General features: G+C 39.6%; 1 long non-coding RNA gene across 1 annotated transcript in view; it reads left to right on the top strand.

The window, feature by feature from the left end:
• Positions 1-5,632, top strand: part of LOC112423868 (uncharacterized) — a 38,533-nt gene extending 32,901 nt beyond the window's left edge. Inside the window, exon 4 of the long non-coding RNA XR_003014433.2 lies at positions 5,464-5,632. This is a non-coding gene — a long non-coding RNA (uncharacterized lncRNA). The remainder of the gene's footprint in view (positions 1-5,463) is intronic.
• The last annotated feature ends 8,642 nt before the right edge of the window (positions 5,633-14,274 follow it).

Below are 14,274 nucleotides of genomic sequence, written 5' to 3'. Positions count from 1 at the left end.
AATGAGTATATGATCATTGCAGCACCATCCACAATAGCAAAGACGTGGAATCAACCCAAATGCCCTTCAATGATAGACTGAATAAAGAAAATGTGGTACATGTATACAATGGAATACTATGCAGCCATAAAAAGGGATGAACTCATGTCCTTTGCAGGAACATGGATGGAGCTGGAGACCATTATCTTTAGCAAACTAACACAGGAACAGACAACCAAATACTGCATATTCTCACTTATAAATGGAAGCTAAATAAAGACAACACATGGACCCAATAGAGGGGAATGATACACACTGGGGCCTATCAGAAGGTGGAGGGTGGGGGAAGGGAAAGGATCAGGAAAAATAACTAATGGATACTAGACTTAATTCCTGAGTGATGAAATAATCTGTACAACAAATATAACAAACCTGCACATGCTGCACATGTACCCCTGAACTTAAAATAAAAGTTAAAAAGAAAATGTAGTACATATTCATAATAGAGTACTATTCCACCATAAAAAAAGAATGAGATCTTGTCATTTGCAACAGCATGAATGGACTGGAGATTATTATGTTAAGTGAAATAAGCCAGGCACAAAAAGAGAAACATTTCATGTTCTTGCTTACTTGTGGGATCTAAAAATGAAAACAGTTGAACTCACAGACATACAGAGAAGAAGGTTGCTTACCAGAGGCTCCAAAGGTAGTTGGGACTTGGGGGTGGGTGGAGGAGATGAGTATGGTTAATGGGTCCAAAGAAATAGTTAGATTCAATGAATAAGATCTACTCTTTGATAGCACAACAGGACAACTATAGTTAATAGTAACTGTACATTTAAAAATAATGAAAAGAGTGTAATTGGATTGATTATAATACAAAGGATAAATGTTTGAGGGGATGGATACCCCATTCTCCCTGATATGCTTATTACACATTGCATACCAGTATCAAAACATCTCATGTACCCTATAAATATATACACCTAGTGTGTACCCACAAAAATTTAAAAATTAAGAATTTAAAAATATTAAAAATAAAAAGATAAATTTGCATATACGCACCTTAAGAAGGTTTTTAAAAAATTTTTTACACTGACTGGGCTCAGTGGCTCATGCCTGTAATCCCAGCACTTTGGAAGGCCGAGGTGGGCAGATCATGAGGTCAGGCATTCAGACCAGCCTGACCAACATGGTGAAACCCCGTCTCTACTAGAAATATAAAAATTAGCTGGGCATTGTGGCACACGCCTGTAATCCCAGCTACTCAGGAGGCTGAGGCAGAAGAATCGCTTGAACACAGGAGGCGGAGCTTGCAGTGAGCCGAGATTGTGCACTTGCACTCCAGTCTGGGCAACAAGAGCAAAACTCCATCTCAAAAAGAAAAAAGAAAAAAAACTTTACACAATTTCCATCTTACAGAGAAGTTGCAAGATTATTACTAAGAATCCCTGAGTGCTCTCCATCTGGAATTACCCAAACATTAACATTTTACTGCATTGTTTGCTTTTTTTCTTTTCTTTCTCAACACATTTTCTGAGTTCTTTGAGAATAAGTTGCAGGCATGATACCCTTTAGTACTTAAATATTTTAGTATATTCTTTTATATAACCATGCAACAATAATCAAATTAAAACATTAACATTGATCTAATTCTACTATCTGATGTACAGACCTTATTCAGATCTAGCCAATTATTCCAATAATGTCCTTTATAACAAATGAAAGTCTTGGATCAGGTGCTGCATTCAGCCGTCACGGCCTTTTAGTCTCCATTATTCTCAAAGAGTTCCTCAGTCTTACCGTGTTTCATGATATGGACATTTTTGAAGAGTACAGATGAGTCATTTACTAGAATGTCCCTCAATCTGGGGTTGTCAGATCATTATAGATTGAGGTTATACAACCTTTGTCAGGAATATCATTCAAGTATTGTTGTGTTCTGCTCAGTGCAGCATGCTAGGAGGCACATGATGTTGATTCGTCCCTTTGCTGGTGATGCTGACTTCAGCCAATTGTCTAAGGTGGTGTGGTAGAGGTTCACTTCTGTATATTTCTTCTTAACATTTTAATTTGCTTTGTTGGGTCTTACAACGACAACAAAAAACAAATTCATATTTGCTAGGAGCTAAAGGTAAAAAATTAAAAAGCATTCCAGCAGAGATTACATTTGAGAAGTATTGTACGAACTAGAAAAGCATTTAAATGAAAGCAAAAAAATGTTATTTTTAGCAATGATTTTTCTTTTAACATTTCCTAGGAAAAAATGATTTAAGGTGAAAAAGTAAGTCTCTGCTTTTTCATCTGAATTTTGTCAGATAAAATAACCAAGTGAAAAGAGTATCAATCCAAAGCTACATGACCTATATTTCCTCATAAAGAATAGTCTATTTTTCTCAGTCTTGTGATCTCAAATCATTCATTTACACCTTGAAAAAATTACTTATAGTCTCTGAGTTTTAATTTCTCCTTCTATGAGAGAGACAGAGAGAAAGAGAGGGAAAAAAGAGAAAGAGAGAGAGAGGAGAGAGAGGACACTCAGCTTGCAGAATAGTTAAGAAGAATAGATATAAAATACAATGCACTTAGCATAATGCTTAGCGAGGTGAAAAGAAGGCAAATTATTGTGAAAGTGCACCCATCAGTACTTCGTGTGAGTCTCCATGAGGCAGATAGGATAAATATTTATTATTATCTGCATTTTAGGTGTGGCAATCGTCTCCAAGATCACATAAATCAAACCAGGTATGAGGGTGGTACCTGCTTTGGGGTTACCTTTTTATTGTTTTTTCTTCTACATTATGGCTATAACCTTGTGCTTTCTGCCTGAAGAATTCACTTCATATTTAAATGTATACACAGTTTTGTTTACATTTCTCATAGGTTCAACTGAGGTCAAAAAGTGACCATACAAAAGGTAATAACAGCCTCTATTTAATATCAGTTAAATCATCTGTTCTTCCATCTTGTGGGCTGAAAAATAAGTTCCCAATAGCATGAAAAGTGATCTGAGTTTAACTGCAAAACAAAGTCATATATCAGTGCTGTAGGCACCAGCAATAAACATTTCTTTAATTTGAATTCAAGGGCATTCTCACCATCAGACTAGTAGAATCAAAACAACACCGCTTTTCTACCGAGTAACCTTCACTCTGACCAGTGACCATAAAAGCATGTATGATTCATTTCACTGAAAATATATCACCTTGAAAACCTCCCTGGAGAGGCCAGCCAGTTCATTTCTGTGATATTTAGTTTTCTAATTGCACCTTCACTTTGACCAAACTGTTTCTCAGATCTAGATCTTTGCCTTTTGAATACACTTGCCAAAGTATGAAGAAAAACTTATTTTCCTTGGTTGTTTATTCTTTGATTAGGTATTACATAATCCAGAAACCACAGAAAAACAGAACACTGTTAAAGTTAAACAACTTAAGTTGCCTAATAACTTGCAAAAAGCCAAATTAATGGGAAAGAATGCCAATAGGAAGCTCTCAAGGCAGCTTCTATTCCTGGAACTTTCCCAGTCTCAGGAAACCCAGGTGTAGGATAGTAAAACCACTCAGACATAATCACCCTGCCTCTATTCCTCAGATGAGTTCTCTCTCTCTCTCTCTTTCTCTTTCTCTCTCTCCCCAACCCTCCCACTCCACCCTTTTACTCTGTCCTAACTCATTTCCTCACACTTTTTGTGGAAACAAGCTAACATTAATTTCAAAAGTGAAAGCTGGATGACTATGAATCTTAAAACAACTTTTGAGAAAAAAAAAACCTCTTTGTCCTTCTTCTTACATATAAATGCAGGTAATGTTACGGGGTCTTTGTTTGCTTTACTTCTTTAGCAAGACAGGACCATTGTTATTAGGATTCTGCATTAAGCCTTACTGACTTGATGTTCGTCATCAAGGCCAGCTGTGGCTCAATTTATTTTATTTTACTTTTTATTATTTTTTGAGACAGAGTTTTGCTCTTGTCACCCAGGCTGTAGTGCAGTAGTGCGATCTCGGCTCATTGCAACCTCCGCCTTCCGGGTTCAAGAGATTCAGCCTCCCAAGTAGCTGGGATTACAGATGCTCACCACCACGCCCGGCTGATTTTTGTATTTTAATAGACATGAGGTTTCACCGTGTTGGCCAGACTGGTCTGGAACTGCTGACCTCAGGTGATCCACCGGCTTTGGCCTTACAAAGTGCTGAGATTACAGGCGTGAGCCACTGCGCCCAGCCTCAATTTTACAATGGGTAAAGTTTAGCTTCATTTCCTCCTTCTCAAAAATGTTTTCCATTTGCCCCGATGACTCTGAGTTTCAGGTTATGCAGATCTTTTCAGTCAATGGTAAAAACACTTTGACAAACTCACTCATTCATACCAGGTATTGGAGACTTTATACATAAGTGTTCCCAGAGCACTGCCACTTTCAGAGACTATACTGAAATACAATCATGTGCCGCTTAACAATGATGGGGATGTGTTCTGAGAAATGTGTCATCAGGTGATGCTGTCATTGTACAAATACTGGATTGTGCTTTCACAAACCTAGATGTTATAGCCTTCCACATCCAGGCTAGGTGGTATAGCTTATTGCTGCTAGGTTACAAACCTGTACAGCACGTTACTGTACTAAATACTGTAGGCAATTGTAACACAATGGTATGTATACAGTAAAAATACGATATAAAAGATAAAAATGGTATGCTTGTATAGGGCACCGGCCATTAATGGAGCCTGCAGAACTAGAAGTGGCTGTGGGAGAGTGAATGATTGATTGAGTGAATGTGAAGGCCTTAGGACATTGCTCTATACTACTGTAGACATTATAAACACTGTACACTTAGGCTACACTAAATCTACTAAACTTTTTTTTTCTTTTTTTTTTTTTTTTTTTGAGACAAAGTCTTGCTCTGTTGCCCAGGCTGGAGTGCAGTGGCATGATCTCGGCTCACTGCAACCTCCACCTCCTGGGCTCAAGCAATTCTCCTGCCTCAGCCTCCTGAGTAACTGGGATTACAGGTGCGTGCTACCACGCCTGGCTAATTTTTTTATGTTTTTGGTAGGGACGGGGTTTCATCATGTTGGCCAGGCTGGTCTCAATCTCCTGACCTCGTGATCTGCCTGCCTCAGCCTCGCACAGTGCTGGGATTACAGGCCTGAGCCACTGTACCCGGCCACATTTTTTCTTTCTTCAATAATAAATTAACCTTAGTGTACTGTAACATTTTTACTTGAAAAACATTTTATTTTTTTTTAACTTTGTGATTCCTTTGTAATAACACTTAGTCTGAAACACATTGTCTAACTGTACAAACATATTTTCTTTCTTTATATTCTTAGTCTATAAGTTTTTCTCTATTTTTAACAAGTTTTAGTTTTAGTTTTTAAACTTTTTGTTAAAAACGAAGACACAAACACAATTAGCCCAGGTCTACACAGGGTCAGAATCAGCAATAACACTGTCTTCCATCTCTACATCTTACCTCGCAGGGAGATGGGGGCAGTAAGGTGCATGGAGCTGTCATCTCCTATGATAACAACACCTTCTGGAATACCTCCTGAAGGACATGCCAGAGGGTGTTTTACAGTTATCTTTTTAAAAAATACATAAGTAGAAAGAGTACATTCTAAAATAAAAATAAAAGGTATAATATAATAAATACAGTAACAAAGTGACTTATTACTATCAAGCATTGTATGCTGTACATAATTGTATGTGCTATACTTTTATATGACTAACAGTGCAATAGATTTGTTTACACCACCATCACTAAGGGCATGCAAGTAATGTGTTGTGCTACAACATACGACGGCTATGATGCCACTAGGCAATAGAAAAATTTTCAGTTCCATTATAATCTTATGGGACCACCTTCCTAGATGCAGTCTGTCATTGATGGAAACATTGTTACACAGCACATGACTATAGGCAAGTAGTCATAGATTTATAATGTGGGAGGATGTACTAGACATATATTGAAAAAAGCTCTGGAAGGATACCAATACATTAGCAGAGGTTGCTTCTGGGCTTTAGGGTATGCATGGTTTTATATTTTCTCTTTTGCACTTTTCTGTGTCGTATCTAAAATTTCAACAACATAATACATTTACTGTTAGGAAAAATAACTTATTAATTAAAAACAGGATATAGGAAAGAGGGAAATGTTGCCGCTAGCCACGAGGTTAATAACTTATTTTAAAACATGTTAGGAACTATTTATTCATTTGTTTGATTATTCATTCAAGAAATATTTTTGGTTGCCTAATATGTGCTAGGAATTTGGCCATGCTCTGAGGCTAACAGATGAACAAAGCAGTGATTTGTTTGCTCTTCTTTGCATTGGTCGCTATAGGAGGAGGCCAGTAGATGCTATGGCATGAAAATGATTATTGCTGGGCATGGTGGCTCACGCCTGTAATGCCAGCACTTTGGAAGGCCGAGGCGGTGGAACACCTGTGGTCAGGAGTTCAAGAGCAGCCTGGCCAACATGGTGAAACCCGCGTCTCTATTAAAAATACAAAAATCAGTTAGGCGTGATGGGGCACCGCTATAATCCCAGCTACTCGGGAGGCCGAAGGAAGAGTATCACTGCAACCTAGGAGGCAGAAGTTGCAGTGAGACGAGATCACACCACTGCACTCCAGCCTGGGTGACAGAATGAGACTCCATCTCAAAAACAAACAAACAAACAAACAAAAACAAAAAGAAAATAATATCTTTTTATTTTTTGAGACCTAGTTTTGCTCTTGTTGCCCAGGCTGGAATATAGTGGCACAATCTCCACTTACTGCAACCTCTGCCTCCTGGGTTCAAGCAATTCTCCTGCCTCAGCCTTCCGGAGTAGCTGGGATTACAGGCATGCACCACCAGGCCCGGCTAATTTTGTATTTTTAGTAGAGACGGGTGTTTCTCCATGTTGGTCAGGCTGGTCTTGAACTCCTGACTTCAGATCATCCGCTCACCTCGGCCTCCCAAAGTGCTGGGATTACAGGTGTGAGCCACGATGCCCTGCCAGAAAAAAATAATTGTTTATGCTTACTATATAGCAGGCACTTGTATTATTGCTTTCTATCCTCCAACAACCATATGAGATCTGCTTTCTGGTTATTCCCATTAAACAGATGAAGGACGTGAGGATTTCCACTCACATAGCAGGAAATTAGTGAGACTAGACTTCAGAGCATGTGCTCAGAACATTCCATTTGCCCTTAGAGTTAGTATGAGGCAAGCGGAAATCCTAAAGACTAGGCAAACTTATTTCTGAGATAAATAGCATTGCAACAAATCAATACTGCCCCACCAGGCAGCATATAATGGTATATGCTTGTGTATATTAAAGGACAGGGAATGAGAGTAATTTATAAGATTAAAAAACTTGAGACTTCACAGGCATTCCTTGGGTGGTATCCAGACAGTGGATTGGACCTGGCTACTTTACTTGAGCAGTTTTACCCTTGGTAGTTTATTTTCATGCAATTCAACTGACAACCCAAGGCACTGACATTTACAGTTATGCATTGTAGACACTGGTAACTGTCATTACTTCAGGACAAAATGTGGCAAGGTCTGGCCGGGTATGGTGGCGCACGCCTATAATCCCAGCACTTTGGGAGGCCGAGGTGGGCAGATCACGAGGCCAGGAGATTGAGACCATTCTGGTTAACACGGTGAAACCCCGTCTCCACTAAAAATACAAAAAAGTAGCCAGGTGTGGTGGCAGGCGCCTATAGTCCCAACTACTCGAGAGACTGAGGCAGGAGAATGGCGTGAATCTGGGAGGTGGAGGCTGCAGTGAGCCAAGATCGGGCCACTGCACTCCGCCTGGGTGACAGAACGAGACTCGGTCTCAAAAAAAAAAAAAAAAAAAGTGAAAAATGTGGCAAGATCTGCTAACAAGACACTCATATACACAGTTCTCTACTTGTTGAGCTGGTCCTTCTAGATTTTGCCTTGAAGTTAATGTGACCACTTGTAGGGAGCTAGAAAAAAAATGACAAGACTCTTCTGTTATGGCCCCTAGGCAACCACTGTGGCAAGGGACAACTTGTCCATTAGGCACAGTACCTATGGTGCAGAGTATTTTTAGGGACCCATCAAAAGGTTTTAATTTATTTATTTATTTTATTTATTTATTTTTTTTTTATTTTTTTTTTGAGACGGAGTCTCACTCTGTTGCTAGGCCGGAGTGCAGTGGCACAATCTCGGCTCACTGCAACTTCTGCCTCCCGAGTTCAAGCCATTCTCCTGCCTCAGCCTCCCAAGTAGCTGGGATTACAGGTGCGTGCCACCACACCCAGCTAAGTTTTGTATTTTTAGTAGAGACAGGGTTTCACCACTGTTAGCCAGGATGGTCTCGATCTCTTGACCTCGTGATCCACCCGCCTCAGACTTCCAAAATGCTGGGGGGGTTAATTTATTTTAAAATAAAAACTCCTAACCTTTTAAGTTAAATAAAATGTTTTAATATATAAACATTCATTTTTATGCCAACATAGTCATAAAATATTACCTTTTTTTCTTTTTTTTTTAATAGAGGAAGGGGCCTACAAAGCAAAGGTGTCCAGGCCCATCAGAGTCAGAGCAGAGCCCTGGCTGTGGCCCCAGGGAAAGGCAGTTTTTAGTTTGTTTGCGTTCCACCTGCTGGCAGTTTTTAAAGTCTGACTACGATATTTAGAAGACAGAATTCTGCAGAGAGATGGCCTCTTTGGGTTTCCCCACAGCAAAACTAAAACACTTCATGAAAAACACCCTCATAAATTGATCCTCACTTCAAATCACAGGATAGTTGCATAACTTGTGTCCCCAGTGTAGACAGCTGCTTCCGGCTTAGGGAAGCAGCATGACTGTCCGAGAACTCGGAGTAGTTTGGGTGATGCGTGGGATGCACATATTCTCTTACTGTAAAAAGAGAAGCAAACCTATAATGCTGATAATTTGACAGAGTGGGTAGAAAGGGGCAGGCAGGATCTGAGAATCGTTCTGTCAGGGACCAGCAGGTCATCAAAGAAATTGTATGTTAGCATCGATTAGAATAATTGATGCTAACAGTATCTCTGGATGGACTACTCTACTTCATGACTCTCACGAAAATGGGGTAGATGGTGGGGTGTGGTGACTCACGCCTGTAATCCCAGCATTTTGGGAGGCTGAGGCAGATGGATCACCCAAGGTCAGGAGTTCGAGACTAGACTGGCGAAAATAGTGAAACCCAGTCTCTACTAAAAATACAAAAAATTAGCTGGGTGTGGTGGCGTGTGCCTGTAGTCCCAGCTATTTGGGAGGCTGAGGCAGGAGAATTGCTTGAACCCGGGAGACAGAGGTTACAGTGAGCCGAGATCATGCCACTGCACTTCAACCTAGGTGACAGAGAGAGATTCCGTCTCAAAAAAAAAAAAAAAAATGAAGTGGATGTCAAAGTCATCTGGGGAGCATTTACAAGGTGAAGGCATCCACAAGAGTCTAATTCTCCACTCTCCAACCCTCGCCCCATCCAGGGAAGTTTCCATACCTTCCTCTTAAAAATCACTGCCATAGTAAGCTCCCATTACTGATGAAAACATACATTTCTCAACGTGATGAATTGGGGGAAAGATTGATAACTGCTGATGTGGAAGACAAAGGAATATTGAGAGATGGGGAGCCAACACCTCCCTTTTATTTGCCATGTCCAGGTGCTGTAGTGCTTTACATATTTTAACTCATTCAGTCTTCACAGTAATCCTGCAAAGGGGTTATTGTTACTAACTCCATTTTCTAGATAGAGAAACTGAGGCATAGAGAGGTTAGGTAACTTGATTGAGGCCATATAGACAATAAGTGGCAGTGCTGGGAGTCAAGCCCAGAGCCTGGCTCTGGAGTTCATGCTATGACTAGTTACTGAGTGGAGGACTCAATCATCAAAACGACACCCACATATTTCACAATGCCTGTGCACATGAACTAGTCAGTAAATCTGTATATTTTACCAATAACGTCATTTATGTTTTTCCCAATGCTTTGTTTTATAAAACCCTAGGGAAGCATCCTTTCATTATCATTGAATAAGAATTCTGGAATCCTGGGTACACCAAGCCATTTATCTGGAGGTATCTGGCGAAGGACTATTTTGTTAAAAAAAAAAAAAAAAAAAAAAACAAAACAAAAAAAAAAACCTCACTAGCCAAAATATGAAGTAACAAAATTTGTACTTTGAGATGCCACATGTATTAAAACAAGTCTGGATTTATTTATATCTTTAATCATTTTCTCTCGTGTTTCAACATGTTTTTAGTCTCTCTAGTAGGTTGTGAAATTGAGTTCAAATAGATTTCTCAACAGTTGGTTCTGAACATAGGTACTCAGGGGAATATCACGAACTTTCTCTAATTCACCACTCACGTCCAGCATGAAGAGGTATTAGAAAGCTACTGCTTTCTTCTGGTTATTTTCTGGTTTCCTATTTCTCAACTATGAACTTGAGTAGGTCTGTATTGAGACCAATTTCTTCCTTGCTCAGCCATCACTGCCTGCCCTAGGTGCTGCTCCCAAGTTGGCCTTAACCGCTCAACCTTTGTGTACTTTCTCCTTGCCCTTCCCCTAACCCTAATGATGATTTTCCCTCTCAGGGAAGATGCCTGTCCTTTTTGAATGTTTCCTCTGTGAAAGGCATTTCAGCCTTCTGGGAAGCACAAGGAATGCTCTTTGCTAAAGGCATACCTCCCAGTCAACTGTTTAAACTTTATTTAAGGGTGGACAATAAATTGCTTTACATCCATGATTATCTGCCCAATTGCAAATGAAAATGGACCCATGACAAGAGTTGTAGAAGGTCGTGAGAGGAAGCAAAGTCTTTTCTTCTCCAGAGCTATAGTGGTGCAGGAATACTCTGCCAATTCTCCAATTCTCTCTCTTTTTAAACTTTTTTTTTGAGAAGAAGTTTCACTCTTGTTGCCCAGGCTGGAGTGCAATGATGCAATCTCAGCTTATTGCAACCTTTGCCACCTGGGTTCAAGAGATTCTCCTGTCTCAACCTCCTGAGTAGCTGGGATTACAGGCGCATGCCACCATACCCAGCTAATTTTTGTATGTTTAGTAGAGACAGAGCTTAATCATATTGGTCAGGCTGCTCTTAAACTCCTGACCTTAGGTGATCTGCCCACCTTGGACTTCCAAAGTGCTGGGATTACAGGCATGAGCCACCACGCCTGGCCCAATTCTCCTTACTGAGGTTTGTGTATGTAGTATTTGGTCTATTTTTATGATTGCAAAAATAATACAAAATTGCCATAGCTGTTCGGAAAACAAAGAAAGTCACAAAGATGAATATAAAGTAATCTACAGTACCACAGCCAGAGATAATGCATGTTAATCATGTCAATATGTAGATATTAACTGGTATCCACCAAGTCACTAAAAGAACATGTTCTATTCACTGTTTTGTTATATGATTTTTTAAAAAATCTAATTACTGTATATTTTGATTTTTTTTTTTTTTTTTTTTTTTTTTTTGAGACGGAGTCTTGCTCTGTCGCCCAGGCTGGGGTGCAGTGGCCGGATCTCAGCTCACTGCAAGCTCCACCTCCCGGGTTTACGCCATTCTCCTGCCTCAGCCTCCTGAGTAGCTGGGACTACAGGCGCCCGCCACCTCGCCCGGCTAGTTTTTTGTATTTTTTAGTAGAGATGGGGTTTCACCGTGTTAGCCAGGATGGTCTCGATCTCCTGACCTCGTGATCCACCCGTCTCGGCCTCCCAAAGTGCTGGGATTACAGGCTTGAGCCACCGCGCCTGGCCTATTTTGATTTTTTCATATCATTAAGTATTCTATCAATACCACATACCAAACATCATGTCACTTTATTGATGTATCTGGCCCTTAAACTAAATTTAACATATTTAGTGTATATATTTAGGTTGAACTACTTTTAATAGCTATTTTTCTTTTTCTTTTTTTTTAAATTATACTTTAGGTTCTAGGGTACATGTGCACAACGTACAGGTTTGTTACATATGTATACATGTGCCATGTTGGTGTGCGGCACCCATTAACTCGTCATTTACATTAGGTATATCTCCTAATGCTATCTCTCCTCCCTACACCCTCCCCACAATAGGACCCAGTGTGTGATGTTCCCCTTCCTGTGTCCAAGTGATCTCATTGTTCAATTCCCACTTATGAGTGAGAACATGAGGTATTTGGTTTTCTGTTCTTGTGATAGTTTGCTGAGAATGATGGTTTCCAGCTGCATCCATGTCCCTACAAAGGACACAAACTCATCCTTTTTTATGGCTGCATAGTATTCCATGGTGTGTATGTGCCACGTTTTCTTAATCCAGTCTGTCACTGATGGACATTTGAGTTGATTCCAAGTCTTTGCTATTGTGAATAGTGCCATAATAAACATATGTGTGCATGTGTCTTTATAGCAGTATGACTTATAATCCTTTGGGTATATCCCCAGTAATGGGATGGCTGTGTCAAATGGTATTTCTAGTTCTACATCCTTGAGGAATCGCCACACTGTTTTCCACAATGGTTGAACTAGTTTACAGTGCCACCAACAGTGTAAAAGTGTTCCTATTTCTCCACATCCTCTCCAGCACCTGTTGTTTCCTGATTTTTTAATGATTGCCATTCTAACTGGTGTGAGATGATATCTCATTGTGGTTTTGATTTGCATTTCTCTGATGGCGAGTGATGATGAGCATTTTTTCATGTGTCTGTTGGCTGTTTGAATGTCTTCTTTTGAGAAGTGTCTGTTCATATCCTTTGCCCACTTTTTGATGGGGTTGTTTGTTTTCTCTTGTAAATTTGATTGAGTTCTTTATAGGTTCTGGATATTAGCCCTTTGTCAGATGAGTAGATTGCAAAAATTTTCTCCCATTCTGTAGGTTGCCTGTTCACTTTGATGGTAGTTTCTTTTGCTGTGCAGAAGCTCTTTAGTTTAATTAGATCCCATTTGTCAATTTTGGCTTTTGTTGCCATTGCTTTTGGTGTTTTAGACATGAAGTCCTTGCCCATGCCTATGTCCTGAATGGTATTCCATAGGTTTTCTTCTAGGGTTTTTATGGTTTTAGGTCTAACATTTAAGTTTCTAATCCATCTTGAATTAATTTTAGTAATTTCCTTAATCATAATCTTGAATTTCCTTTTGTAAGGAAAGGATCCAGTTTCAGCTTTCTACTTATGGCTAGGCAATTTTCCCAGCACCATTTATTAAATAGGGAATCCTTTCCCCATTTCTTGTTTTTCTCAGGTTTGTCAAAGATCAGATGGCTGTAGATGTGTGGTATTATTTCTGAGGGCTCTGTTCTGTTCCATTGGTCTATATCTCTGTTTTGGTACCAGTACCATGCTGTTTTGGTTACTATAGCCTTGTAGTATAGTTTGAAGTCAGGTAGCATGATGCCTCCAGGTTTGTTCTTTTGGCTTAGGATTGTCTTGGCAATGCAGGTTCATTTTTGGTTCCATAGGAACTTTAAAGCAGTTTTTTCCAATGGTTTGTAGTTCTCCTTGAACAGATCCTTTACATCCCTTGTAAGCTGGATTCCTAGGTATTTTATTCTCTTTGAAGCTATTGTGAAGGGGAATTCATTCATGATTTGGCTCTCTGTCTGTTACCGGTATATAAGAATGCTTGTGATTTTTGCACATTGATTTTGTATCCTGAGACTTTGCTGAAGTTGCTTATCAGCTTAAGGAGATTTTGGGCTGAGATAATGGGGTTTTCTAAATATACAATCATGTCATCTGCAAACAGGGACAATTTGACTTCTTCTTTTCCTAACTGAATACCCTTGATTTCTTTCTCTTGCCTGATTGCCCTAGCCAGAACTTCCAACACTATGTTGAATAGGAGTGGTGAGAGAGGGCATCCCTGTCTTGTGCCAGTTTTCAAAGGGAATGCTTCCAGTTTTTGCCCATTCAGTATGATATTTGCTATGGGTTTGTCATAAATAGCTCTTATTATTTTGAGATGCCGTTCCATCAATACCGAATTTATTGAGAGTTTTTAGCATAAAGTGCTGTTGAATTTTGTCAAAGGCCTTTTCTGCATCTATTGAGATAATCACCTGGTTTTTGTCTTTGGTTCTGTTTATATGCTGGATTACGTTTAGTGATTTGCATATGTTGAACCAGCCTTGCATTCCAGGGATGAAGTCCACTTGATCATGGTGGATAAGCTTTTTGATGTGCTGCTGGATTCAGTTTGTCAGTATTTTATTGAGGATTTTTGCATCAATGTTCATCAGGGATATTGGTCTAAAATTCTCTCTTTTTGTTGTTGTATCTCTCTCAGGCTTTGGTATCAGGATGATGTTGG

Source organism: Macaca nemestrina, chromosome 2 (assembly GCF_043159975.1).
Source record: "Macaca nemestrina isolate mMacNem1 chromosome 2, mMacNem.hap1, whole genome shotgun sequence".
Classification (NCBI taxonomy): Eukaryota; Metazoa; Chordata; class Mammalia; order Primates; family Cercopithecidae; genus Macaca; species Macaca nemestrina.
The sequence above is the reverse complement of the archived record's forward strand: the minus strand, read 5'-3'. Positions and strand labels throughout refer to the sequence as shown.